Source organism: Marmota monax, unplaced genomic scaffold, assembly GCF_021218885.2.
Source record: "Marmota monax isolate L192 unplaced genomic scaffold, Marmota_monax_Labrador192_F-V1.1 WCK01_AAM20220418_F8-fsc00024, whole genome shotgun sequence".
In the NCBI taxonomy this organism is placed as follows: domain Eukaryota; kingdom Metazoa; phylum Chordata; class Mammalia; order Rodentia; family Sciuridae; genus Marmota; species Marmota monax.
Window position 1 is genome coordinate 21,144,001 of NW_026695224.1, and position 25,786 is coordinate 21,169,786.

A 25,786-nucleotide genomic window follows, 5' to 3' on the forward strand; every position below is an offset into this window, starting at 1 on the left:
TGGATCCTCAACACCACATAAAAATGAATAAGATAAATAAAGGTATTGTGTCCAACTACAACTAAAAAATAAATATTAAAATAAACAAAGAAACCACCTAAAAATGTGTGTCTCCCCCTTGCACGTTTTAAAGTTGACATCTGAAGTTTTCATTTTACCATTTTGTTTTTTCTTTAAACTTGAACAAGAGTGTTCAAAGCAGACTTGTTCCAATTGTCCCAATCTGGCAACAACCCAAATGTCTAGCAACTAGAGAATGGATTAAAAAAAATTGTGGATTTTCATACTCAGCTATAAAAAGGAACAAAGTGGATGAATCTCCAAAACACTGTTTTTTTTACATTTTAGTTTTCGGCAGACACAACATCTTTGTTTGTATGTGGTGCTGAGGATTGAACCCGGGCCGCACCCATGCCAGGGGAGCATGCTACCTCTTGAGCCACATCCTCAGCCCCTCCAAAACATTGTTATACAAAAAGAACCAGATGCAGAGTAGCTTGTGTATGGTTTTGTTTATCTGAATCCTTGTCCTTGTATTTTGTTAATATCAAACAGCTCTGGATTTAAAATATGATTTAGGGCTGGGAATGTAGCTCAGTAGTAGAGCATGTGCTTAGCATGCTTGAGGTCCTGGGTTCAGAAACCAAGAACCAAGCAATTAAAAAAAAAAATTCAGGTCTGATTCAGACATGTACTTTTTATATCCTGGGCAAGTCACCTAACCTCCTGAAGCCTCAATTTATTCAACTGTAAAACTGACACAATAATAAATAAGAATAGATAGTCAATTGTGAGGCAATCCCAGTAATCAGATGCAATTAATATCTCCTTCCTACATAAAGATCACACTATGAGAATAAGGCTAGAAACACTAATAGGCCCCATCAGGTCCTCTTTCAAATGTAAAGACCATAAGGCTTACTGGTGGGTGCCAACATTCCAGTCAAATTCTTTTGTGAGGAGTGGGAATAGAAGGCAGGGCTAAACCCTGATGAAAGTGACAAAAAGGATTCAAATTCAAAGGCTAAGATAACAGTAGCTGGGAGTGGTGGCTCATGCCTATAATCCCAGCCATGGAGAGTCTGGGACAGGAGGATGGTGAGTTCAAACCAGCCTTGGCAAAAGCGAGGCCCTAAGCCACTCAGTGAGACTCTGTGTCTAAATAAAATACAAAATAGGGCTGGGGATGGGGCTCAGTGGTCGAGTGCCCCTGAATTCAATCCCTGGTACCAAAACAAACAACAAAAAACTCCTTTTGTGCTCTGCAATTCTTTCCTTCTTTATAAGTTAGATAGCCATATGCATGTGTAACTCTTATTAGAGATACCTAATTTTTCTAAATTATTTAATGGGGTAGGCAGGTTTTTAAAAAAGAATGCGAAGGCCACTCTACTAAACAAATTGTGGGTCTAGTCATTTTTACTTCTCAGCATTGTTGGGGGGATCAAATGGGATCTCACAGTAAAAGCAGCTCTAAGTTCTGACATAGGAAGCCTCAGGGAGCATCAGGAGTATATCTTTTTTCCTTTTGTGGTTATATTTTAAGTGCTATGGAGTACATGGAAACAACACCCACTTGGAGCAGGAACTGCCAGGGAAAGAGCCCAGAGGACGTGACATTTGGGTGGGTCGTGAGTGACGATGAAATCTGTCATCTCTTTTTATGGCTGCAATCTGTCTGCTGTCTCTGGCATGTTTCCCACCTGGATTTCATCTGCATTGTGTTTTATCTGATTTAGAAGGGCCCAGAGGGAAAACTCTAGGCCTTACCCCGACATGAGCATGCAGGGACCCCTTGTATCAGGTACCAAGTAGTGGTTGGTGATGGCTCCATATTTGCTAGACAGATGTATGTCACCAAGGGCAGGGTTGAGCCTTTTAAGAATTTCTGCCACTGTAGTGCTACAGGATTCCTGAGTTTCACCCACACATGGCTCTCTTCCCAAGCCCTAGCCAGCGGCCAACACGTATACCAACAAACTCACCCACTTGCCCAGCACCACCACCCCTGAAAGTGGCGAAATGCACACCGCACCCCTCAGGACAATCTTGTCTCTGGGAGACAGACATAGGGTCTTGCATTTAGTAGACACTTGATAAGCATTGATAAGCATCTGGTGAATAATAAATGAATAACTACATTGGGATTAGGATATAGGAGTGAAAAAACAGCCTCTGCCTCAGAGCAAAGCTTGTCCAAGGAAGGGACATGACATTTGTCCTTGAAAAGACCCACAGAGCACTCCTAGGCACATTCCCACCCTGATAAGTTGTTTATCTACAAGTAACAGGAGAGATCTGCTGTGCCAGGTGTCCCTGACTCAGTCAGGCTAGGTGGGGACCCATAGCAACCCCCTAGCAGCCACCAATCAGCATGAGACAGGAAAATACCTGGGATGCCAGATGACCCTCCCAGTAGTTTATGGTGGTTGATAACGTGTTGAGAAACCATGTAGTTCAGCATGAACACCCCTCTTGGCTTAAACCAATCAGTTCAAATGAATCCCCCTCTTGTAGTAACCGATCACCCCTACCCAACTTGTTCCCACCAGTGAATGTGCTAATCATGTTTTAGAGTTGTTATTTGATTTTCCCGCGGTGTGTGATGATTTGCTAAGAGATGCTATGATGTATGTGAAGTCCCTGCCTTCTCCAAAGAATGTATAAAACTGCTGCAAACCCTGGGCTCGGGGCCTCTCAGTGTCACCAGTTGCTGTGTGCGCGGAGGACCGAGCTAGCTCGCAATAAACACCTCTTTGCTGCTTATATCGATCTTGGTCTCTAGTGGTCTTTTGGGGGTCCCGAATTCAAGCATATCAGGAGCTGCTGTTTAGAAAGAAATGAGTAGATTATGTGCCTGTTCCCAATCCTGAATGTGGATCAGAATCACTGGTGGAGCTGTTCAATATTCAGATTCTAGACTCCTACTCCTTGTCCACCTGCTGAACCCTAATGAAGAGGGAGATACACAGAAAGGAACTACATATTTTATTTTATTTGGGGGGATGCTGGAGATTGAACACAATAGGGCATTCTACCCCTAAGCTATACCCCCAGCCCTTTTATTTTGAGACCGGGTCTCAAACTTGGGATCTCCTTGCCTCAGACTCCCCAGTAGCTGGGATATCAGGTGGGTTCCACTGCACCCAGCAGATTCTGGTTTTGATGGCCCATCAGTTATGGGAATGATAGAACTGCTAAATATCTGGATTCATTTTTCATTTAAAGTGCCAATTTGGGCTATGGTTGTGGCTCAGTGGTAGAGCACTTGCCTAGCATGTGTGAGGCACTGGGTTCGATCCTTAGCACCAAATAAAAATAAATAAATAAGTAGTTAAAGAAAACAAGAACAAAGTGCCAATTTGGCAATATCTATCAAAATTCAATATTTTTGAACCTATACTTTCTACTGACCTTATCCTATACCAAAAACATTAGGTGTAAGGATATTTAGGGAAGCATTTTTTTGTTCATTTGTTTGCTTGTTTCTTTGGTACCAGGGATTGAACTCAGGGATGCTTAACCACTGAACCACATCCCTAACCCTTTTATTTTTTTCTTTTGAGACTGGGTCTTGTTAAGTTGCGCAGGGCCTTACTAAATTGCTGAGGCTGGCTTTGAACTTGCAATCCTCTTACTCAGCTTCCTGAGCTGCTAGGATTACAGGTGTGCACCACCTCACCCAGCTATGGAAGCATTTTTTTTTTTTTTGGTGGGAGTGGTTATGGGGATTGAACTCTGGGGCACTCAACCATTGAATCACACCACCATCCCTTTTTTGTATTTTATTTAGAGACGGAGTCTCACTGAGTTGCTTAGTGCCTTGCATTTGCTGAGCCTGGCTTTCAACTCCTGACCCTCCTGTCTCAGCCTCCTGAGCCACAGGAATTACATCACGTGCCCAGCAAGGGAAGCATTTTTGAGCAGAAATGTTTGAAACTAGGAAAATGTGTCATTCATTAGACACATTCTATTGAGCATTATTCCAATTACCGGATAATAAAATTCCTACTTTTATAGGGATTTACTTTTTTTTTAAGTTGTACACACTATACCTTTATTTTGTTTGTTTGTTTATTTGTTTATTTTTTAATGTGGTGCTGGGGATCAAACCCAGTGCCTCACACATGCTAGACAAGTACTCCACCTCTGAACCCCAGTCCCAGCCCCTAGAGATTTACTTTTATTTATTTATTTATTTTTCAGTTCTCGGCAAACACAACATCTTTGTTTGTATGTGGTGCTGAGGATCGAACCCAGGCCGCACGCATGCCAGGCGAGCGCGCTACCACTTGAGCCACATCCCCAGCCCTAGAGATTTACTTTTAATTCCATCAAAGGAAGATGGAATGAATAATTTATAATAACACTGGCAATGAATATTATGCCTTCATCAAAATGAATAAAGTTTGTCAATAGATACTGCTTTGAAAAAATATTCAGTTTTTTTTAACTTTGGAAGCTTTTGTATGAGTTAAATTGAATTACAAAAGCAAGAAGTTATAAAACTATGTGCAATATTGTCTTATTTGTATACAAAAGTTAACACACAAAAAAAGTTTACACACACACCTATATATATACTTATACATTAATAGAAAAATTGTGAACGTTGAAAAATTTTTAGTGACAACTAGCACTGGAAAATAGAATTGATGGGAGAGAGATTTTGCTTTTCTCTTTACACCCTTTCATGCTGTTTAAAATTTTAACCTAAAGAATAATTGCTGTTCTAATTTTTAAACTATTAACAAATATCCCATATAACCTTGAGATCCTGTGAGGTTTTAAATTTCCAGCAGGGGGCAGCACTGACTCTCAAATATCTCTGAAGTCAATGCTAAACTGAGGATTAGGGTCCACAGGTTTCCAATTCAAGGTTGAAAATACTGTCGTCCTTGGATCATTGGATCACAAGGAACAAAAAGCAATAACTACAGAAATTTTTGAATACTGTAGGAATTGTAACAAAACATTTTCTGTATGATTCTTTTACTAACATTCTGAGTCTAAACTGCCTTTTCCTCTATGCAGAATGGTGTGTATGTGTGTGTGTGTGGGGGGGGGGCGGTGTTTGTTTTAGTTAACTGGGTATTGAATCCAGGGCCACTTTACCACTGAGCTACATCACAGCCCTTTTTATTTTCTATTTGGGGACAAGGTCTGGCTAAGTTGCCCATGCTGGCCTGAATTTGGCAATCCCCCCTGCCTCAGCCTCCATGTTTGCTGGAATTACAGGCTTTGCCACTACACCTAGCTTGAAGCTTGGTTTTGTAATATGATAAATTCAGAAGGTTTAATAAAGTAGTCTTAAAAGTTCTCTTTCCATCTCTGAAATACTAAGGCTTTACAAATCAAAATCAGCATCAGGAAGAAACAAGCCCCAGTGCCCTCTGAAATTAATTGGTTTTATCAAAGAATCTGCTTTACAACCCTTAGCAGATCAGAATGAATTATTACCAGTTTATCTTTAGTGTAGATCAAAGAATACTTTTGGGGGGATGGGGGGTGGGGGTATGCGTTGGTATTTATTCAACTCACTGATGGAGAAAAAGTACTCTCCCACTCTATAAATGTTTAGCATGTATATAAAGGTCATAGGTCTGGTGTTCAGAAATTACATACAGGCTTACGAAAGAATCTTCCCCAGGCTAGCCAAATTAAACAGCAGGCAGTTGTAGAGAAATAAACACAAGTTAACTTTTAACCACAAGTATCTGTTCTTACTGCTCAACAGGAGGGGCTGGAGAGGGTGAGAGGGCTCTGGCTACTCTAGCAAGAAGCTGGGCTCTTTGAAAATCTCACCCTCAATCCACCTTTAGAAAACATACAGTATATATTGTAAACATCTGAATCATAAACTTTTACAGTTTTTCCTCATGCTCTCATAGCAGCGCTCTTTCCACAGATACCCTTTAAATTCTTAAAACTATTAACATTTGTCCAAGGTTGTATTGCCAATAAGTGGCTGAGGCAGGATTCAAAACCATACCTGGCTCCAAGACCCTTGCACATGACCCTGATACTACATGAAAAGAGCAGATTCATTTCATCCACTTGTTTTCCTCAAGCTGTGAGTATCTATTGTGAGAAGTAGTTGATTGTATATATATAAAATAAATGGTTATTGTGTCACAATCCTGCCTCTAGCTCACATATATTGAGCACTTGCTAAACTATGTCAGGTGTGCTGGGGGTGAAAGTGTCAAAAGATGAATTAGACTGGATCATGCATGTGCTTAAGACACAGTTTTTGAGGTTGAGGCAGGAGGATTGCAAGTTTTAGACCAGCCTGAGCAAATCAGCGAAGCTATAAGCAAATGAGCGGAAACTTTATCTCAAAATAATAAAATAGAAATAAAAAAGGATTTGGGTTGTGGCTCAGTGGTTAAGTGCCCCTGCGTTCAATACCTACCAAAAAAAAAAAAAAAAAACCCACATTTTTGAAGGAATGAGGAGCCAACAAATAAACAAATATAACATGATAGCATGTGAAAAATAATAAAGAAACATAGGTAAGGGTGAATAGACAGGGCAGCATTACTGGAAGGTTAAATCCCTGGTCTGTGGAGTCCCCATTTCTTAGCTATAGGACCTCCAGTCCTCAGTTTCCTCGTCTGTAAAATGGGAATACTAATAATCTCTACTAAAGGTAATTACTATCCAGATGCAGTGGTGCCCGCCTGTAATTCCAAGAACTCAGGAAGCTGAGGCAACCAGAACTCAACTTTGAAGCCAGAGGGATGTAACTCAGTGGTAAAGTACCCCTGGGTTCAATCTCCAGTACCCAAAACAGAGCAAAACAAGACAAAACAAACCCAAATTTTAGTTAATAATATTGTTTTACAAAGCTTAGACAAAGTAAGAATCATTCATACAACCACATTTCTGGAATATGACCACCCCTATTATTACTTCAAATTATTCTGAAGTCTCCCATCACCAAAAGACACACTTCCTTAAGATTTATTTCTCCTCAGATAGAGTTGTTTTTTGTTTGGTTTGGTAGTGCGGATTAAACTCAGGAATGCTTCACCACTGAGGCACATCCACAGTCCATTTTTAATTTTTTATTTTGAAACAGGGCCTTACTAAGTTGCCGAGGGCCTAAGTTGCTGAAGCTGGCTTTGAATTTGCAATCCTCCTGCCTCAGCCTTCAGAGCCCCTGGGATTACAGGTGTGCAGCACCATACCCGGCTTATCTTTTGATTCTACTGTAATGTCTCCAGAAAAGAATGATGCTACAAGGGAGTCCAATTCCCACATTCCAGAATCTTGGATTAGGTCCCAGGGAAGGAGAACTGAGACCAGGAATGGAGGTCAGGATGGGAAATCAAGACAGGTATGAGAATCACATGGATAATTTGTTCGAAAATGTCCAGGGCCTTCTGTCTGAGATAGTCACACTGCTCCAAATTGAATTTCATTATGTACTGCACTGACATTTTCAAAAAAATAATCACAATAAGGGCTTTCACATGATCTCCTTCTGAAACCAATTCCCTTCCCCACCAGTTTGTTTATTGTTTTTTCCCAAACACTGACTCACCTCTTACATCTTTAGTCAAGGGCATTGCTTTGCAATGCTACAGTGGCTGCCCATTTCAGCTTCTGAGTCTTGGCAGGAGGGTGTGTGAATTCTTTCATCTGAAACCCTTTGCCCTCTCACAGCCATACATGAACTAATACTGTGCCTCTCTTCCTTAGCCTACTGAAAACGCCTCTCCCAGAAGCCTTCCCTGATGAGTTTTTTACTTTTGCCTTGTGTTGTGTATCACAGATGCAATAAGGTTGTGGGAATGCAACCAGGGGTGTCCAGAGGTCTTGGGTATTAAGTTCTGGCTCTTCCCACTAGGGGCAGCATGGCTTTATGGAATAGGCAGGGACTCTGGAATTTCTTTGGCAGGAATACTTGCAAGTTCTCAAATTCATTCTGGCTGTCCTTTGTCACCTTGGAACTGATGCTTATTTTTATGGGCTGTTGTCTTCCACCCCAACTCCTCTAGGCAGCTGTCCCTTGTCTTTACTTCTTTCTTTAAAGGCACCCTCTTTTAATCCTCTAAAGCCCTACTAACACTACCCCATGCACCCCAACTTTTACTGTTGTGTCCTCATCTGTTCGTTGGGGATAATTATAGTCTCTTCCTCACTGGATTCTTGTAAGAATGAAATGAGATCAGGCATGTTCACAGGACTCAGCACCTGGCAAGTTATGGCAATTGCTTTGGACTGACTTGCTCAAAACCCTTTCTAACCCCATTTCTGTCTTGCTTCCTGAACTATAGAAGCTGGAAAACTAAATACTAGACTTCTCAAACACTCTTGGAGCTACTGTTCTGTATGTGATTTAGTTCCACTTGTGTGAGACATTAGAACTATGAGTTATATGGCGAGAGAGGCAGAATGTGAAGCATCCATTTTACTGGTGCTAATCAGGCAGAGATCATGTGATTCTGGAGCCAACAGCTATGATGGAAGCTTAGAAATTTTGAAGCTTTCAACTTATGATGGGTTATTTAGGATGTAAATCCATGGTAAGTTGAGGAGCATCTGTAATTGATAATCTAGACTTAATTAAAATTAAAGATTTAGGTGGCACATGCCTGTCATCCCAGCAGCTCAGGAAGCTGCAGCAAGAGGATTGCAAGTTCAAAGCCAGCCTCAGTAATTTATTTATTTTTTATTTTTTTTATTTTTTTAAAGAGGACATCCTTGTCTTGTTCCAGTTTTTAGAGGGAATGTTTTCAATTTTTCTCCATTTATTTTTTTTAATATTTATTTTTTAATATGGACACAACACAATGCCTTTATTTTTATGTGATGCTGAGGATTGAACCTGGGACCCAGCCCACGCTAGGCAAGCACTCTACCACTGAGTCATGATCCCCAGCCCAGCCTCAGTAATTTAGTAAGACATTGTCATCATGACCTTAGGCCTGAGCCTAAACAACTCCATTTTAAAACTCCAGTTTGAAACCTGCAGTCTCACCAGGTAGGCCTAATGGAGCCCTCCAGTAGGCCCTCAGGCGTAAACAAGTCACTTCTCCCCACCCTGCTAAACTCAGAGTGAAGTCTCTGAAAGGTGCCAGATAAGAGAGAAAGGCAAAAAGATCAGGGTGGAGACCAGACCAGATGTTTTAACCCCAGGGTAAATGAGAGACCTGGTGGCAGCTGATAGGGATTGAAAGGGAGGTCAAAAGCCCCAAAATTTGGGCTGGGGATGTGGCTCAAGCGGTAGCGTGCTTGCCTGGCATGCGTGCGGCCCGGGTTCGATCCTCAGCACCACATACAAACAAAGATGTTGTGTCTGCCGAAAACTAAAAAATTCTCTCTCTCTCCCCCTCCCTCTCTCTCTTTAAAAAAAAAAAAAAAAAAAATTTGATATAAATATTGGAGCAAATGAACATTCAGCCAGCCGACACTGATACACGCAGCCTGAGAGCCTGATGAGGGCCTGGACTGACATCCCAACTCTTCTCGTCTGCCTAAACATCTGCGTTGTTCTCACTGCTCTCAAACTCTTATAGCTACATCTTGACCCTGGTGAGAGCCACAACTTCTCCCTCTGACCTCTCCTTGACCAGCTGTCAGCTCCACCCCAGGAGAAGCCTGCCTTGGTTCCTGATCTGAGTGTGCATCTGCTGGACTTAAAGACTAAGGCTTCAGCAATTCACACTGCTAAAAAAATAAAAAAAAAAAAAAGACTAAGGCTTGAGGGGCTGGGGATGTGGCTCAAGCAGTAGCGCGCTCGCCTGGCATGCGTGTGGCCCGGGTTCGATCCTCAGCACCACATACAAAGATGTTGTGTCCGCCAAATAAATAAATAATTAATTTAAAAAAAAAAAAAAAGACTAAGGCTTGAGACTTTTGATCTGACACTTGAAGTTAGCATGCAGAGGGACTGTCTGTTATAAGCCTGTCATGATTAAGTGTTTGCAGTACTTAGAATTAATCTAGAATTGCTTGCTGTGAATGAATTAATCTAGAATTGTTTGTTGTGAATTGATTATGTCAATTGCAGTGCAGAACATCAAGGATGTCATTTCCTTGATTAAGAACCTATGGAGTGGGCTGGGGGTTTGGCTCAATGGTAGAGCGTTTTCCTAGCATGTATGAGGCCCTGGGTTCAATCCTCAGCACCACATAAAGATAAGTAAAGGTATTGTGTCCACCTATAACTAAAAAAACAAACAAACAAAAACCTATAGAGTGAAATTGCATTAAGTGATTTGAGTGAATAAAATATTAAAAAGGGCAGAAGCACATGGACATTCTTTCTCTCTCCCCTCACTGCAGATGTCACATCTTTTGTCCATTGTGATAGGCCTTAAGAAACTTAGTGAGACCCTGTCTCAAAACAAAAAATAAAAAAGGTTGAGGAGGGCTAGGGATGTAGCTCAGTGGTAAAGCGCTTGCCTACCATGTATGAGGCACTGGGTTCGATCCTCAGCACAGCATAAAAATAAATAAAATAAAAGTCCATCAACAACTGAAAAAAAAAAAAGTTGGGGATATAGCTCAGTGACTAATCACCCCTGGATTCAATCCCTGATGCCAAAATAATAATAATAATAGTAATAATAATAAGGGCTGGGGATGTGGCTCAGTGAAAGTGCACTTGCCCAGCGTGTGTGAGGCAGTGGGTTCGATTCTCAGCACCAAATAAAAATAAATGAAGTAAAAGTCTGTCAACAACTAAAAAATAAATAAGTAATAATAATAATTATAATTGATAAAAAAAAGTGAAATTAAAGACTTAGGCTCTGTGAAGGACACTGTGAAGAGAACAAGAAGATAAGCCATAAACTGGGAAGAAGTATATGCAAAACACATATCTGATAAAGAACTTTTATTCAAAATATACAAGTAAATTTTGGGGGGGTACTGACGATTGAACCCAGGGATGCTTCACCAGTGAGCCACATCCCCAGCCCCACAAATAACTTTTAACACTCAACAGTAAGAAACTTACAATCTGGTTTTTATTTTTTTTAAAAAAAAGGGCAAAAAACCTGAACAGACACCTTAACAAAGAAGATATGCAGATGGCAAATAAATATATAGAGAAAATGTTCTACATTATGTTATTAGGGAAATGCAAATTAAAACAACAGTATCGCCATACACTTGTTAGAATGGCCCAAATCCTGAATACTGATAACATGAAATGCTGGTGAAGATGTGGAGCAACTAGAACTCGATTCTTTGCTGATAGGAATACAAAATGGTATAGTCACTTTGCTACAGTTTGACTGTTTATTTATTAAAACTAAGCATACTTGAGAGAGGCATGATGGTACATGCCTCTCATCCTATTGATTCAGGAGACTAAGGCAGGAGGACTGCAAGTTCAAGGCCAGCCTGGGCAATTTAGGGAGGCACAGTCTCAAAATAATAATTTAAGAAAAGACCTGGGATGTGGCTCCTGGGTTCAATCACCAGTACCTAAACATTCTTTTACTATATAATTTAATGATCACTCACCATGATATTTATCCAAAGGAGTTGAAAACTGATTTTCACACAAAAGTCAGCATATGAACATTTATAGCAAGCAGGTTTGTTCAGAATTGTGAAAACTTTGAAACAACCAAGATGTCCTTTAGAAGGTAAGTAAATACATAAACTGTGGCACTTCAGATAATAGAATATTATTCAGCTCTAAACAGAAATGAACTATCAAACCATGAAAACAACTGGGTGTGGTGGCCACATCCCTGTAATCCTAGCTACTCTGGAGGCTGAGGCAGGAGGATCTCAAGTTCAAGGCTAGCCTCAGCAGATTAGTGAGACTGTCTCAAAATAAAAAAAAAGAAACTGGGAAAAAAAATGGAGAAACTTTAAATGCATATTACTAAGTGAAAGAAGCCAATCTGAAAAGACTACATACTGAATAATTTTATGGTACATGTGGTACCTTAATATTCCTCTCCACTGCAGTGCTCTAACTACTAACACCACCATCCCATGTTCTCCAGCATCTACTATGGTATCTTCCTCTGTCAGGTGGGAATAATTAGAGTCTCTTCCTCTCTGAATTCTTTTAAGAATGAAAGGAGTTCAGGATGGCTTCTTTTTGTTTGTTTGGTTGGTTTTTGGTACTGGGAATTAACCCAGGGGTGCTTTATCATTGAGCTACATCTCTAACCCTTTTTATTTTTTATTTTGAGATAGGATCTAACTAAGTTGCTTAGGGCCTTGCTAAGATGCTGAGGCTGGTCTTGAATTTGCCATCCTCCTGTCTCAGCCTCCCAGAGTTGCTGGGATTACAAGTGTATGCCACCCTGCCCAGTTTGATTTTTTTTTTTATGTATATATGTATGTGTGTACATATGTATGCATTTTTGAAGTGTAGGTGATTGAACTCAGGGCTTTGTGCATGCTGGACATGTACTTTACCACTAATCTATACTCTCAACCTCATAATTGGTTTTTACAAACCAGTATGATCAAACTGCAGCATAATACTATGTGGTAATCTCCTTGAGGTTGGTCATAACTCAACAGAAACAAAGAACTCAACTTCTGGGGATGATTAGATGATTTGCCAGGAATCATCTAATACTCAAGCCTTGTCCATGGACCAGTGTGTTCAAGGAGCCTGGCATGAACAGGTAACTGGCTGGGTTAGTAGATGGAGAGAGTAGTAAGGAGATGTCTCCATTTATAGCTCCTGACTCAGACAGCCCAAGGGGGAGGGGGTGAATTCTTTTGCAAGCTGAACATTCCAGAAACAGCTAAAAAACCAAGTTGAATAACAATGCAGGCTCACACCACAGGGAAGGAGCACAAAGAATGCAGATTTTAGAGTTGGAAAGACCTGAGTTTAAATTCCTGCCTGGGTGTCCTTGATTAAGGTATTTAATATTTCTGAGCCTCAAATCCTTCATCTGTAAAATGCTAATACGAGTCTTTACTGGGAGTAGGTTGTGTGGGATATGATATAAGGTTTGTAAGGCATTTAGCATATCTGGCGTATAATAGGTGCCCTATGACTTTTTTGTCATTCCTATCAATAATTAACTAGGCTAAAGCCTGGCCAGGTGGTGCATGCCTGTAATCCCAGCATGTTGGGAGGCTGAGGCAGGAGGATCATGGGTTCAAAGCCAGCCTCAGCAACATCCAGGTACTAAGCAACTCAGTGAGACCCTGTCTCTAAATAAAATACAAAATAGGTCAGGGGATGTGGCTCAGTGGCCCAGTTCCCCCCCCCCCAAATTAACTAGGCTACTAAAATGCGCATGCGCTCTCTCTCTCTCTCTCTCTCTCTCTCTCTCATATATATATATATATATTTCTTTTTTTTTTTTAGTTTTTTTGGTACCAAGGATTGAACCCAGGATGCTTAACCACTAAGCCACATCTCTAGCCCTGTTAAATATTTTATTTAGAGACAGAATCTAGCTGAGTTGCTTAGGGCCTCACTTTTACTGAAGCTGGCTTTGAACTCCTACCTCAGCCTCCTGAGCTGCTGGGATTACAAGTATGCACCACTGTGCCTGGCTGTTACCGCTGTTGACCGGTGACGAGTCCTTGCTTCCCCAGTGTTGAAGAATAACACCAAAGAAGCAGGCCGAGGCAAGGTCAGAGTAGAAATTAGAAGTTTATTAAAGGACAGCAGAAAAGACTTCTCCCGGAGGAAGAAGGGGACCCAAGAGGTGGAATCCGTGGAAGGGATGTTGTCTCCCCTTTTTATAGTTCTTTCAGTAATGGAATGTAGGTGGGAAGGACCGAGGGGTGGGACACAGGTGGGCCAAAGAAGTAATCTGGTCAGGAAGGACTTCTGAGTCAGCACCTTTTTGCTGGGGGCTGTTCATTAACATTTCTTTGAGGTGGACTTTGGCCTAGGGCCTTTTCGGGACTTCCATGAGTTGTCCTGTGTTTTCCCTGAGTCATTCTCCGCATGGTCTCCTCCATTTTAGATTTCACTCGATATTAGACCCGGATTTATCTAACTACACTGACTACCTAACTTTAAATCTGGCTTCATGGCCTGCCTTTATTTTTGATGATGAATACAACGAAAATTTATATGACATTTGATAAATTTTAAAGAATAAATAGAAATACAATCATTTATCAGATCCAAGGGGTATTGGTTTCAGGAACCCCCTTGATACCAAAATATAAGAAAATAATAAGATTTTTAAGGAGAGTAATTTATTGTGGATTAAGATGAATAATTATGGAGTGCTAGGTATATAGTACACTTGGTAGAGTGCTTGCCTCACATGCACAAGGCCCTGGGTTCAATCCCTAGCACCACCAAAAAAAAAAAAAGAAAGAAAGAAAAAGATGAATAGTTATATAAAATTGTTACTCAAAGCCAACCCCCCCCCGCCACCATTTTGGTGACCATAGGCCACAAGGACACAGTTACCATGAAACCATCATCCAACAACTCTGGGACTCAGACATTGACAAAGAGAGCACATTTCAGTCAGGTTTCTCTTTTATATACCACTTTCATATCACATGAATAAATCCAAATAATCAGTCATAAAGATTTTACAGACCTTCCTTCCTGTATGACCAAACAAATGAACAATGCAAGGGAAGCTGGGAAAAAAGAGAAGGTGTCCAAGTTCCGTTTCATGTGATCTTTTTATTATGGCCCTTATCACCACTCTTCCCCCACACAGATGTTCCCCATAAATGAGCTTGGCTCTGTGAGATTCATACCAGAATGGGATGGTCCAAAGTGGTTTGAAGAGAGGAACTCCCGCTTCCTGAAATGATTCTCTCCTGATATGAATGCAAATTTAGGAAGGAGCTGTCTAAGCCTTTTATAAAAACATATGTGCCCAAGACTGATTTGATTTCCTTCTGTCCTTTTGGTGCCTCTTTTACTTACTAGAGTGATGCTGTGGCTTTGGTTCATGACTTCAGTGAGTGACAGCTGGAAGTCAGCCCTTTCCTCCTGTCCTGATTCAAAAACAGTGGGGCGTTTCCCATAATTCGAGGCCCAGGTGCTTGGAAATACTGCCAACTACTTCTTCCAGCTTAAAAAAAAAAACAAACTGTAATTGTATTCACTAATTCTGGATTTGGTCATGCATTCACATATCTCAAAAAATTCAGAAGATGTAAAAAGCGTAAAGTGAAATTTGTGTTATCTGTGGCCCGGCTTCCCTGTTTCCTTCTCCAGTTCTACCAGTTTCTACAATATTTCTCTAAAATAGAAATGTTATACATACTTAAAAAAACAAATTTATGTTTTCTTCTCTTTTATTCTTCTGTTTTACATTAATGATAGTACACTATACAAATGTATTTTTCATTTAAAAATTTTAAGAAATTTAGGGATGTGGCTCAGTGCTAGAGCACTTGCCTAGCTTGTACAAGACCCTGGGTTCAATCCCCAGCACCACAAACACACAAACAACAACAACCACAAAATACCAATGATAAAAATTTTTTTAAAATTTAACAGATACATAAAAACATAGAAATTATTCTATTTATGGGGTACTATATAAGGTTTTGATTCATTTATACATTATGTAGTGTAGTGTTATTTTAAATTTTTTTTCTCTCTCACCCCTGCCACTAGAATGCAGGCCACATAAGGAAAGAGATTTTATTTTGTACAATGTATCCTCAGCACATAGAATGGTGCCTGGAACATAGCAATTGCTCAATAAGTATATGTTGAGTAATTAGATGAAAATATTCAATTCTGCATCTTGCTTTTTTCACTCTGATCATCTCATTTCAAAACATAAGGAACTTTCTAACAGTGGGGCATTCTTCATGACTGTGAAATGTTCCATTGGATTCATTATGATTTATCTAATCAGATCCTTATGATAGATATAATTTGTTTCTAATCCTTGGCTCTCACAAATAATGCATTCACATCCTTGCCCAAACATCATGTCACACATATGTGAATATATCTATTTGCAAGATAAACTTCTCAATGCAGAATAATGAGTCAATCAGTAAAGTGCATGTGGTCAACTTCTTTTAATCAAAAGCACCTTGCCATGTCTAAATAGCATTTTTGATCAAGGTTTGTGGCAGCTGACTATAGCCCTCTCTGGGGAAATCTGTCATTAATGAAATTGTTCTGGTTTGGCCTGAATTTACTACTTTACTTATTCTTGCTTTTTTTTTTTTTTTTTTGTACTGAAGATTGAATCCAGAGGCATATCCCCAGCCCTTTCTATTTTTTATTTTGAAACAGTTCCTCACTAGTTGCTTAGGGCCTTGCCTAATTGCTGAGGCTGGCTTTGAATTTGCAGTACTCCTGCTTCAGCCTCCTGGGATTACAGGCCTGGGCCACCATGCCTGGCTCCTGCTAAACTTAACAGAAAAGTTCTACATAGGGTGAAACTGGTGGAACAACAGAGATGAATCTCAAAATCATGATGAAGGAAGAAAGAAGCTAGACACAATAGAAAGCACTCTGCACTGTGTGATGCTATTTATATGTTGTCAAGTCAAGAACAGACAAGATGCATCTAGGTGATAGAAATCAGAACACTGGTTGCCTGGGGCTGGACACCATTGACCCTAAAAGGGTACTGGGGGACTTTCTGAGGAGCTGGGAAAGTTCAGTGTGGATTTGGGTGGTGATTACATGACTACACTTGACAAAACCCATTGATCTGAACTCTAAAATGTTGACATTTTATGTAAATATACCTCATTTAAAAACCATAAAAAACTGAGTTGTATGGTCCTAATTAAGTTGTGTTGCTGCCTGTAAATGGCAGTCATAATGGCAGTTATATGACCTTTTTTCAGTTCCCCCCAGCACACTGTGCTTTTTCTTACCTAACAGCTTTTCATGTGCTGTTTCCACTGCTTGGAACATTCTTTCCTCCCTTTTACCAGCACACAATTGTACCCATTCTCACACATAAACACACACACAACTCACACATAAACTATCTTTTTTTTTTTTTAGTACTTGGGATTGAACTCAGGAGCACTCCACCACTGAGCCACATCCCCAGCCCTATTTTGTATTTTATTTAGAGACAGGGTCTCACTGAGTTGCTTAGTGCCTTGACTTGCTGAGGCTGGCTTTGAACTTGAAATCCTCCACCTCAGCCCCCTGAGTGGCTGGGATTACAGGCATGTGCCACCAAGTCCCCAGCTATAAATAATCTTTTTATAATCCCCCACCCCCACCCCAAGGTACTGGGGTTGAACCCACAGGCACTGTACCACTGAAGTATATCCTCAGCACTTTTTATTTTTTATTTTGAAACAGGGTTTTGCTAAATTGTCAATTGTGATCCTCCTGCCTCAACCTCCTGAGTAGCTGGGATTACAGGCATGCACCACTATACCCTGAATCTTTTTATAGTTCACCTTGTGTCAAAATACATAATACTAGAGAAACAGCTGGAATGATACACATACTATTATAACCTGTGTGAATGACTTTGCAAAACTCAGGCATCAGAAACTACACATTTCTCAATTCTGGATACTTGAATGTAACTCTGTCTACCTTCTAGGTGGAGGTGGGAGATATAATCCCAATAATTTTTTTGTCATACTTGGCCTCCTGAGATTTGAGAAGTATCTGGAGTTTAGAAAATTCAGGAAAATTGGAGAAGGGCCTTGGTTCATCCAGTGGCAACTGAGATGTTCGTGATTCTGTGTAGATGACTTAAAGGTAGAAGGCCCAGTTTTAGTGTCAAAGGCCAACCATTAGAACCTCTTGGATTGTCCTGAGACCTAGGAAATACTTAATGCTCAGTGCTTCTGATGCCTCCAGTCACCCCCACCCTGCTGTCTGCTGGGGTTCTGTATGGGACTGAAGTGGGGGGCCTCTGTCACTCTGCCACTTGCCTTCCCTTCTCTCTCCCAGTTGGATTTGAACTTTAAAAAACCCTTCTATGGAAAACAGGCAGCAGCTGGGGCAGGGGGTGAGAGGGATTTGGGGAGCCCTGGTAAGTTCCAAGGTTGAATTCAACAATAAATAACCAGTAAGAAAAGCAGAGAAGAGGACTGGAAGGGAAAGGTGAAAGAAGTAGCTTTTTTTCCCCAAGCTTCTAAGAGAGTTTTGCAAACAATTGAAGTAATTAAAAGTTCTCAGAAGTAGCCGCTATTGCCCTTTTCACCGAGGGAATGTGGGCCAAGCATGATATATTAAGAGAGGGAGCTGCTCTATTGAAGTTAAAAATAATCTTCTGTCACATGGCTAATTTGTTGGAATGCAGCAATAAAGGGCTGTGGGCAGAGGGAGAGCTGGAAGCAGCTGGGGAGTTTGTAGGCAGAGTGTATGCCCTGGGGACTGTGTACACAAGGAGAGAAAAACAGTGTCACAGCTGACTTAGAGCACCTTATCAGAAAACCCACAAAAAGGCAGGAAGAAGTGAAAGCAGGTTCAAGTTCAGAGCCGTGACCTTTGGGTTTATCACACAGTGAAGGGACGGGTCAGAACTTGTCACCTGTGCTCACGGGATGCTGATTCACTCAGCAAGGAAGGAGGCTTTCCAATTCCTCTGCCTTTGAATCCATTTCAAAAAAGTACATAACCCCAAGGAGATTTTTTATCCTGAATCCATGGGAAAACCAATGTATAGGGTCTTGGGTGGAGGGGAGGAACCCTCAAGAATACAAATCCTAGTTGGGGCACTGGAGATCTTTAAACTTTTGGAATTAAGTTAGAGTTGAAAGGGAGTGGGGAAAGTGATTTTGTATAATCCCTGCATTTTCCACTTGAGGCAACAGGCTGAGGGGATGACTTGCTCAAGGTTACTCAATTAGCACGTGACAGAGATAGAGTCAAACCTGTCTTAAATTAGAGAGAAAGGACAAGGTGGTTAGGAAGACATGGTTCAGATGGCCCTGGTGTCAAATCCTGACTCCAGCAACTGGAAGATCCTTTGGCAAGTTCCTAACCCATCTCAGTTTTACCATCTGTAATATGGTTGTAAGCATAGTACCCATCACCTAGAATTGCTATAATGCATGTAAAATGCTTAGTACAACATCTAGCTCAAAGGAAATGCTTAATAAAAGGTTAGGCTGGGTGGGGGTGGCACATGCTTGCAATCCCAGAGGCTCAGAAGGCTGAGGCAGGAGGGCCACAAATTTAAAGCCAGCTTCAGCAATTTAGCAAGGTCCTAAGCGACTTAGCATGGACATTGTCTCAAAATAAAAAAGATCTAGGGATGTGGCTCAGCAGTTAAGCACCCCAAGTTCAATAAGGATACCAAAAGAAAAAAAAGGCATTATTATCACACAGATTCTCCTACATATTTTGCATCAAACTTCTTTTTTTAAAATTAAAAAAAAAATTTTTAGTTGTAGATGGACGCAATACCTTTATTTCATTTATTTATTTATTTTTTATGTGGTGCAGAGGATCGAACCCAGGGCCTGGCATGTGCTAGGCGAGCGCTCTACCACTGAGCCACAATCCCAGCCCCTTGCATCAAATTTCTAGTTTTTTTTAATAGTATCTTTATCTTATTTAATATTTTTATGTGGTGCTGAAGATCGAACCCAGGGCCTCACAAATGCAAGATAAGTGCTCTACCACTGAGCTACAACTCCAGCCCATCTAGCACTTTTTTTTTAAGTGTATGGTGTTTCTCCAAGTGACATGTATCACTTTTTTTTTTAAGTTGTAGATGGACACGATGCGTTTATTTTGTTTACTTATTTATATGTGGGTGCTGAGGATTGAATCAGTGCCTCACAGGCAAGTGCTCTGCCACTGAGCCACCCGCCCCCCCACCAGCCCCTTCCTAGTGCTTTTATTTGGGTTAACTTGCCCAAACATCATCCTCTTTGGTTTGGGTGGGATTCTCTTTCTCCTCTTCCCATTGCAACTCTCATCTACCACATCTAAAGAAAAAGAGGATAGTCGAACTTAATCTCTCCATCCTCAGGTAAATAAACTCTTTCTCTAGCATTTCCTGCATTCGAATGCATCCTGTGATTTGTCTTTTCTTAAGCCGTACATCCTCCAAGCTATATTTTCATTATGGTTTCCAAATTGTAGACAAGCTGAAAGAGGGCGGATGTGAAGAGTCAAGTATTGCTGCTACAAATGCAGCAACTAAATCTGTTAGAATATTCTAGAATACTTGACCAGTTTTTCAACTTATAATGGGCACCACTGAGAGAAGGGACTCATAAGATCCAGGGGAGGTTTGTGGCAGTCTGAGCACTCCTTGGAGAGGGAGGCCAAGTTCTGTGTGTGAGTATGCGCTGTAGAGAACAGAACCCCACCTCACACTAACTTGAGCTGGGAGTTTAAAAGAAGAAAAGGCGAATTTAGTGGCTCTTGTAACCAAGACACCAGATTTCGTTTGTGACTAGATGCAAGTGTTCAATAATGTCCTTAAGGCACCTTTCTGCTTTGTTAGGCTCCATTCTTCAGACTGAATCTTTCCACTTGGCAGATACAGCTCCAGCCTTCTTTCTTTTCCACTTTAGTATTCTTAAAGCAGTAGTCTTCCCTAACTGCCCCCACCTTGCTTAACTCCCTTGTTGATTTCCTTAAATCATGCCTGATTCCTGAAACAAAAGGGCCAAATAAAGGAGCTTCTGTGATTGGGTAGATCGGATCACGCGGCCCATCCTGTCACCAAAGGGAGGCAGAACATACTGATTTTGTAGGATTAGGTAGTAGGCAGCCCTACTGCCTTCACACAGAATGGAGTAAGAACAATTTCTCAGAAGCTGGGGCTCCTAAAAGGGAAAGGCCAACCGGCAATTATTTCCATAACACAGTGCCTAGGTGCATTTTTCTGAGATAGTGGTTTATTTTTATTTTTTCAAGATGTTTTCAGTTGTTGATGGACCTTTATTTATTTATTTATGTGTGGTGCTGAGGATAGAACTCAGTGCCTCACACATGCCAGGCAAGTGCTCTACCACTGAGCCACAACCTCAGCCCTTGAGATAGTGACTGTTTATAACTTGCTTCACAGTCTTATAATGTTCTATGATCCAAGAAACAGTACGGACTTTTGGAGAGGAAAATGCTTCCTCCTACTCCAGATAGCTCCTTCACTGTGGAGGGTCATGAACCAATGTAACCCAGGCTGCTCTTCACCCTTTTATCCTGCACATAGGAGAAGGAGGGTATTAAGAAAAATTGGGCATGAACCACTCGGTGTCTTCCTCTTTCTGGGCTTCTAGGATCAAAATGCTGGGAGGGGGCTTAATGGTAGAGTGCTAGCCTGGCATGCGTGAGGTCCTGGGTCATCCCCAACTTTGGTGGGGTGGAGGTGAGGAATGCTGGGAAGGAGCATGCTCTATCATTGCCTGGGGCAGGTGAAAAATTTTGGTGAAATAAGCAGGGAGCTGGGGATGTGGCTCAGTGGTTAAGATCCCCTTGGTTCAATCCCTGGTACCAAAACTCCCCAATAAACAGGAAGCTTGTTTAGCACACACACTCAGCCAACTCATGGGTTAGCTTAACCACTGAGTCACATACCCAGCCCTTTATATATTTTATTTTGAGAAGGGTCTTCCTAAACTGCTTAGAGCCCCTCGAAGTTGCTGAGGCTGGCTTTAGAACTCATGATCCTCCTGCCTCAGTCTCCCAAGCCTCTGGAATTATGGGCGTGCATCACTAATGCCCAGCTCCAACCTATAGCCTTTATTGGAAGATAATTCATCTTCTGGCTTTCTTTTCTCCCTCAATTAGTTTAGAGCTGGGAAGGGAGAAGGCTTGCTATTAATTGAATCCCTATAGTCAACAAGAAGTTGGGCACATTGGTGCATCCTTCTAAACCCAGCAATTCCGGAGGCTGAGGCAGGAGGATTACAAATTCAAGGGCAGCTTCAGCAATTTTAAAGATGGACACAATATCTTTATTTTATTTATCTTTACGTGGTGCTGAGGATCGAACCCAGTGCCTCACGTGTATGAGGCAAGCGCTCTACTGCTGAGCTATAACCCCAGCCCCAGCTTCAGCAATTTTTGTGAGACCCTAAGCAAATTTGTGAACCCTGTCTCAAAATAAAAAATTAAAAGGACTGGGGACGTAGCTCAATGGTAAAGCACCCCTAGGTTCCATTCCCAGTACCAAAAAAGAAAAAATCCTCAAGAACCACCAACCCACAGATTCACCCTCTTATTCTCCCCCTTTCTTATTAAGGTCACAAGAGCAAGGAGCAATTCCTAGGGAACTCACAGGAACAGTGGAGTGCTCAGAGGTAAGTTGCAATAAAGGCACGGAAGCTAGATTTACTTATATCAGCAGGAGAGACAAACTGTTTTATTTCATATGGTAGGGGGCAGGCAGGAACAACACAGAGTGATTCAACAGTGGCCTGGGATACAGCTCAGTGGTAGAGCTGCTTGCCTCGCAGAGGCGACACTAAATTTCATTCCCAGGACCAGGAGGTAGGAAAACAAAAAACGAAACACACACACACACAAAAATTAGACTTCAGCAGAGCCATGTAGAGGGTGTGGCATCCCTGGTATTTTTCCATAGCCTCATGTGACCAGGATCATAGTCACATTTGTCCCCCACCTCTCTCCTCCCACTTTTATCCTCTGTGCCCACCTCTTGGAAAATAAATTGTTTCACTTCCACAGAGATGTGCAGGAGATTGGGACACACAAACCAATTTAAATTAAAATACATTTTATTATTATTTTAAATTACAAGAGGAATGTATGATCTTTGAAAAAACTAAAAAGATATAGAAAAACATAAAGGTAAAAGGTAAAATTAACTACGACTCTCAACTCTGAACTATCTTTTAGCATTTTGATTTATTACTGTCTAAACTTTTTCTTTCTTTCTTCCTTTCTTCCCTTCCTCCCTTCCTTCCCTTCTTTCCCTCCCTCCCTCCCTTCCTTCCTTCCTTTCTTTCTTTCGTGATTGAACCCAGGGACATTTTACCACAGACCTACATCCCCAGCCCTTTAAAAACTTTTAGACAACCTGGGCCATGGCGGTGCACATCTGTAATCCCAGCAGCTCAGGAGGCTAAGGCAGGAACATCACGAGTTCAAAGCCAGCCTCAGCAATAGTGAGGCTCTAGGCAACTCAGTGAGACCCTGTCTCTAAATAAAATACAAAATAGGGCTGGGGATGTGGCTCAGTGGTCGTGTACTCTGAGTTCGATCCACAAAAAATTTTTAGACAAGGCCTCACTAATTTGTCCATGTTGACCTCAAACTTATGATCCTTCTGCCTCCGCCTCCTGAGTTGCTGAGATTCCAGGAATGTGCCACCATACCTGGGCTCATTATTCCTGTAAAAATTTTATACAAGTAATTCAAATAATATAGAAGTGCATAGTGTAGAAGATAAAAATAGTAAATATTCTGTTGTTTCTCTTAATATTGTGATGTATATATACTATTAAATGCTTTTTTGATTTTACCACTTCCCTTTCTCCTGGCCTCAGTTGAAAGTAATGATGCTTGTTAAACAAGGTCTGGTATGATAGCACCCATTTTACAGATGAAGAACTGAGGCTGTCAGACTTGCCCATAGACATACCTGCCTCCTGCTTATGTGGCCAGGGTCTTTGGGGACAAGAACAATTTCCTTACTTGATAGGCAGCTTCGGTACGAAAAGCTGGGAAGAGACAAGATTTCCACTAGTCAGGGCCATTGACCTTCCTTCTCTACCAGAAATACCCTCACATCTATTCTTTCTTATGTTAGCCCATTCAGTTCCAAGAATTTGATTCTGGGAACATGTGGATGCAAATGACCAAAGAGTCAAGGGAAAGTTCTTTATCAGCAGAAGAACTATTTTATTCAATGTGTTTCCTTACATGAGTTGGGACAATAAGGGGAAAGAATGAGAAGAAATAAAAGGCCAGTTATTTAGACCACTTTCAATGAATCACCCTCCAATGTCATTACCCATCTCTAGTCTGAAAAACCCTGAGTTTTTTCATGCCAAGAAAAACAGAGGGCAGGAAGAAACAAATTATGACCTTGTTTGTGTTTTGCGTCTTAACTATTTGATTTATAGGACTTGATTCAGTGATTATGGATGAAAGAAAATATTTCAGTGTCCCAAACCTAACCTGAACTTAACCGGGGGTAGGTCTCACGTCCACAGCTCAGAGTTAGCACAAAATTAAAATGCTCTGGAAATAAAGCAGTAGGGATGCCTGTAGGCATTTTCAACCCAGTAGCAAGGTCAAATTCTTTTCCCACACTCCAATATCAAAAAACTCTCTTTAGAAATTTCATCCTTTCCCCTCATTCCAGAAGTTGGGCATTTATTTACTCAATAGATGGTTATTAAGTACCTACTGTGTGCCAAGCACAATATCACACACTGAGGATACAATAGTGAACACAGAGATCAGTTGACACATATGTCAGAAAATATCATGTAGCCATGAATTCTATGGAGTGAAAGAAAATAGAATGATGCGTTAGAGAGGTGGCCACTAGGACTCAGTGGTGGAGCTCTTGCCTAGCATGTATGAGGCACTGGGTTCAATTCTCAGTACCGCATATAAATAAATAAAGGTTCATCAACAACTAATAAAATATTAAAATTTTTTTTTTTTTAAAAGAGAGAGGTGGCCACTAGGACGAGGTACTAGCCAAAGCCTCATTTAGGTGCTGGCATTTAAATCTAGATTAGAATAAGACCAATACATGAAGTTAGGGTTGGGGAGACCATCCAGGCAGAGGGAATATCCTCTAAGACAGTCAGGTGCATGCGTATAGAAATTAACTCATCTCAATTCAAGAAAATTCTTGGCCATTAAGATTATTTTTCAGAACTTTATCTGAGTAGAAGATTGGTCAAATCCTTTCTGACTTTAAACCATAGAAACAGATATTTACCCTCAAACATAAGAAGATACATACAAATTATAACTATAATGAGAAGTCACTCCAGATATAGTGGTGTATGACTGTAATCCTAGCCATTCAGGAGGCTGAGGAAGGAGGAGCCAAAGATTGCGACCAGCCTCAGAAATTTAGGGAGGCCCTAAGCAGCTTATCGTGACCTGATCTCAAAATAAAAACACAAAAAGAACTAGGGATATAGCTCCAGTGGTAAAGTACTCCTGGGTTTAATTCCTAGTACCAAAAACCAACCAACCAACAAACAAAAAACCCTGCAATGTGATACAAATGTGATTGGCATACTTTGAAAGCTTTAATAATACCTATATGTTGGGTTGGGTAAACTGGCACTCAAATGCATTGCCAGTGAGAAATAAATTTATGCAATTGCTAACATTACAAATGCATATGCCTTTGACCTAGAAGTCCCATTCTTCTTGTGTGTGTGTGATTATGTAAGATCAAGTTCATTAATTACAGTAATCTCTGAAATTGCAAAACACTGGAAGCAATCCAAATCTCTATCAGCATAAAACTAGTTAAACTGTGTCACATTCATATCAAACTGTAAAATTGTGGAAAACTATGCAACTGTCAAAAAAGAACAAGGAGGTTCTCTCTGCATTAATGTCTAAACTTTTTTATTTTTCAGTGCAGGGGATCAAACCCAGGATCTTGGGCATGTGAGACAAGCACTGATATCTGAACATTCCTAAGATATGTCCTTAAGTTAAAAAAAGCAAGATGCAGAACTGTAAGTTGTTTGTTATCTTTTATATTAAATAGAAATATTAACTTGCATTTGCAAAAACAAACTCAGGAAAGATATATACACAATTAATAAAATTGATTATCTGGGTGGGTGAGTGAAAGGGATGGAAACTGGGTAGAAAAGTTGGGTAAGATATTTTCCTTTTAAGTTTCATTGTTTTCTTTTTTACTTTAGAATCAAGTGAGAATATTATGGATTCAAAAATTTTTAAATTTGATTCCTCTCCTACTACCACTTAAGTGAC

General features: G+C 40.7%; 1 long non-coding RNA gene across 1 annotated transcript in view; it reads left to right on the forward strand.

The window, feature by feature from the left end:
* The window catches only part of LOC124086788 (uncharacterized), a 38,423-nt gene extending 12,773 nt beyond the window's left edge, over positions 1-25,650 (forward strand). Inside the window, exons 2-3 of the long non-coding RNA XR_006849913.2 lie at positions 22,086-22,143; positions 25,423-25,650. This is a non-coding gene — a long non-coding RNA (uncharacterized LOC124086788). The remainder of the gene's footprint in view (positions 1-22,085; positions 22,144-25,422) is intronic.
* The last annotated feature ends 136 nt before the right edge of the window (positions 25,651-25,786 follow it).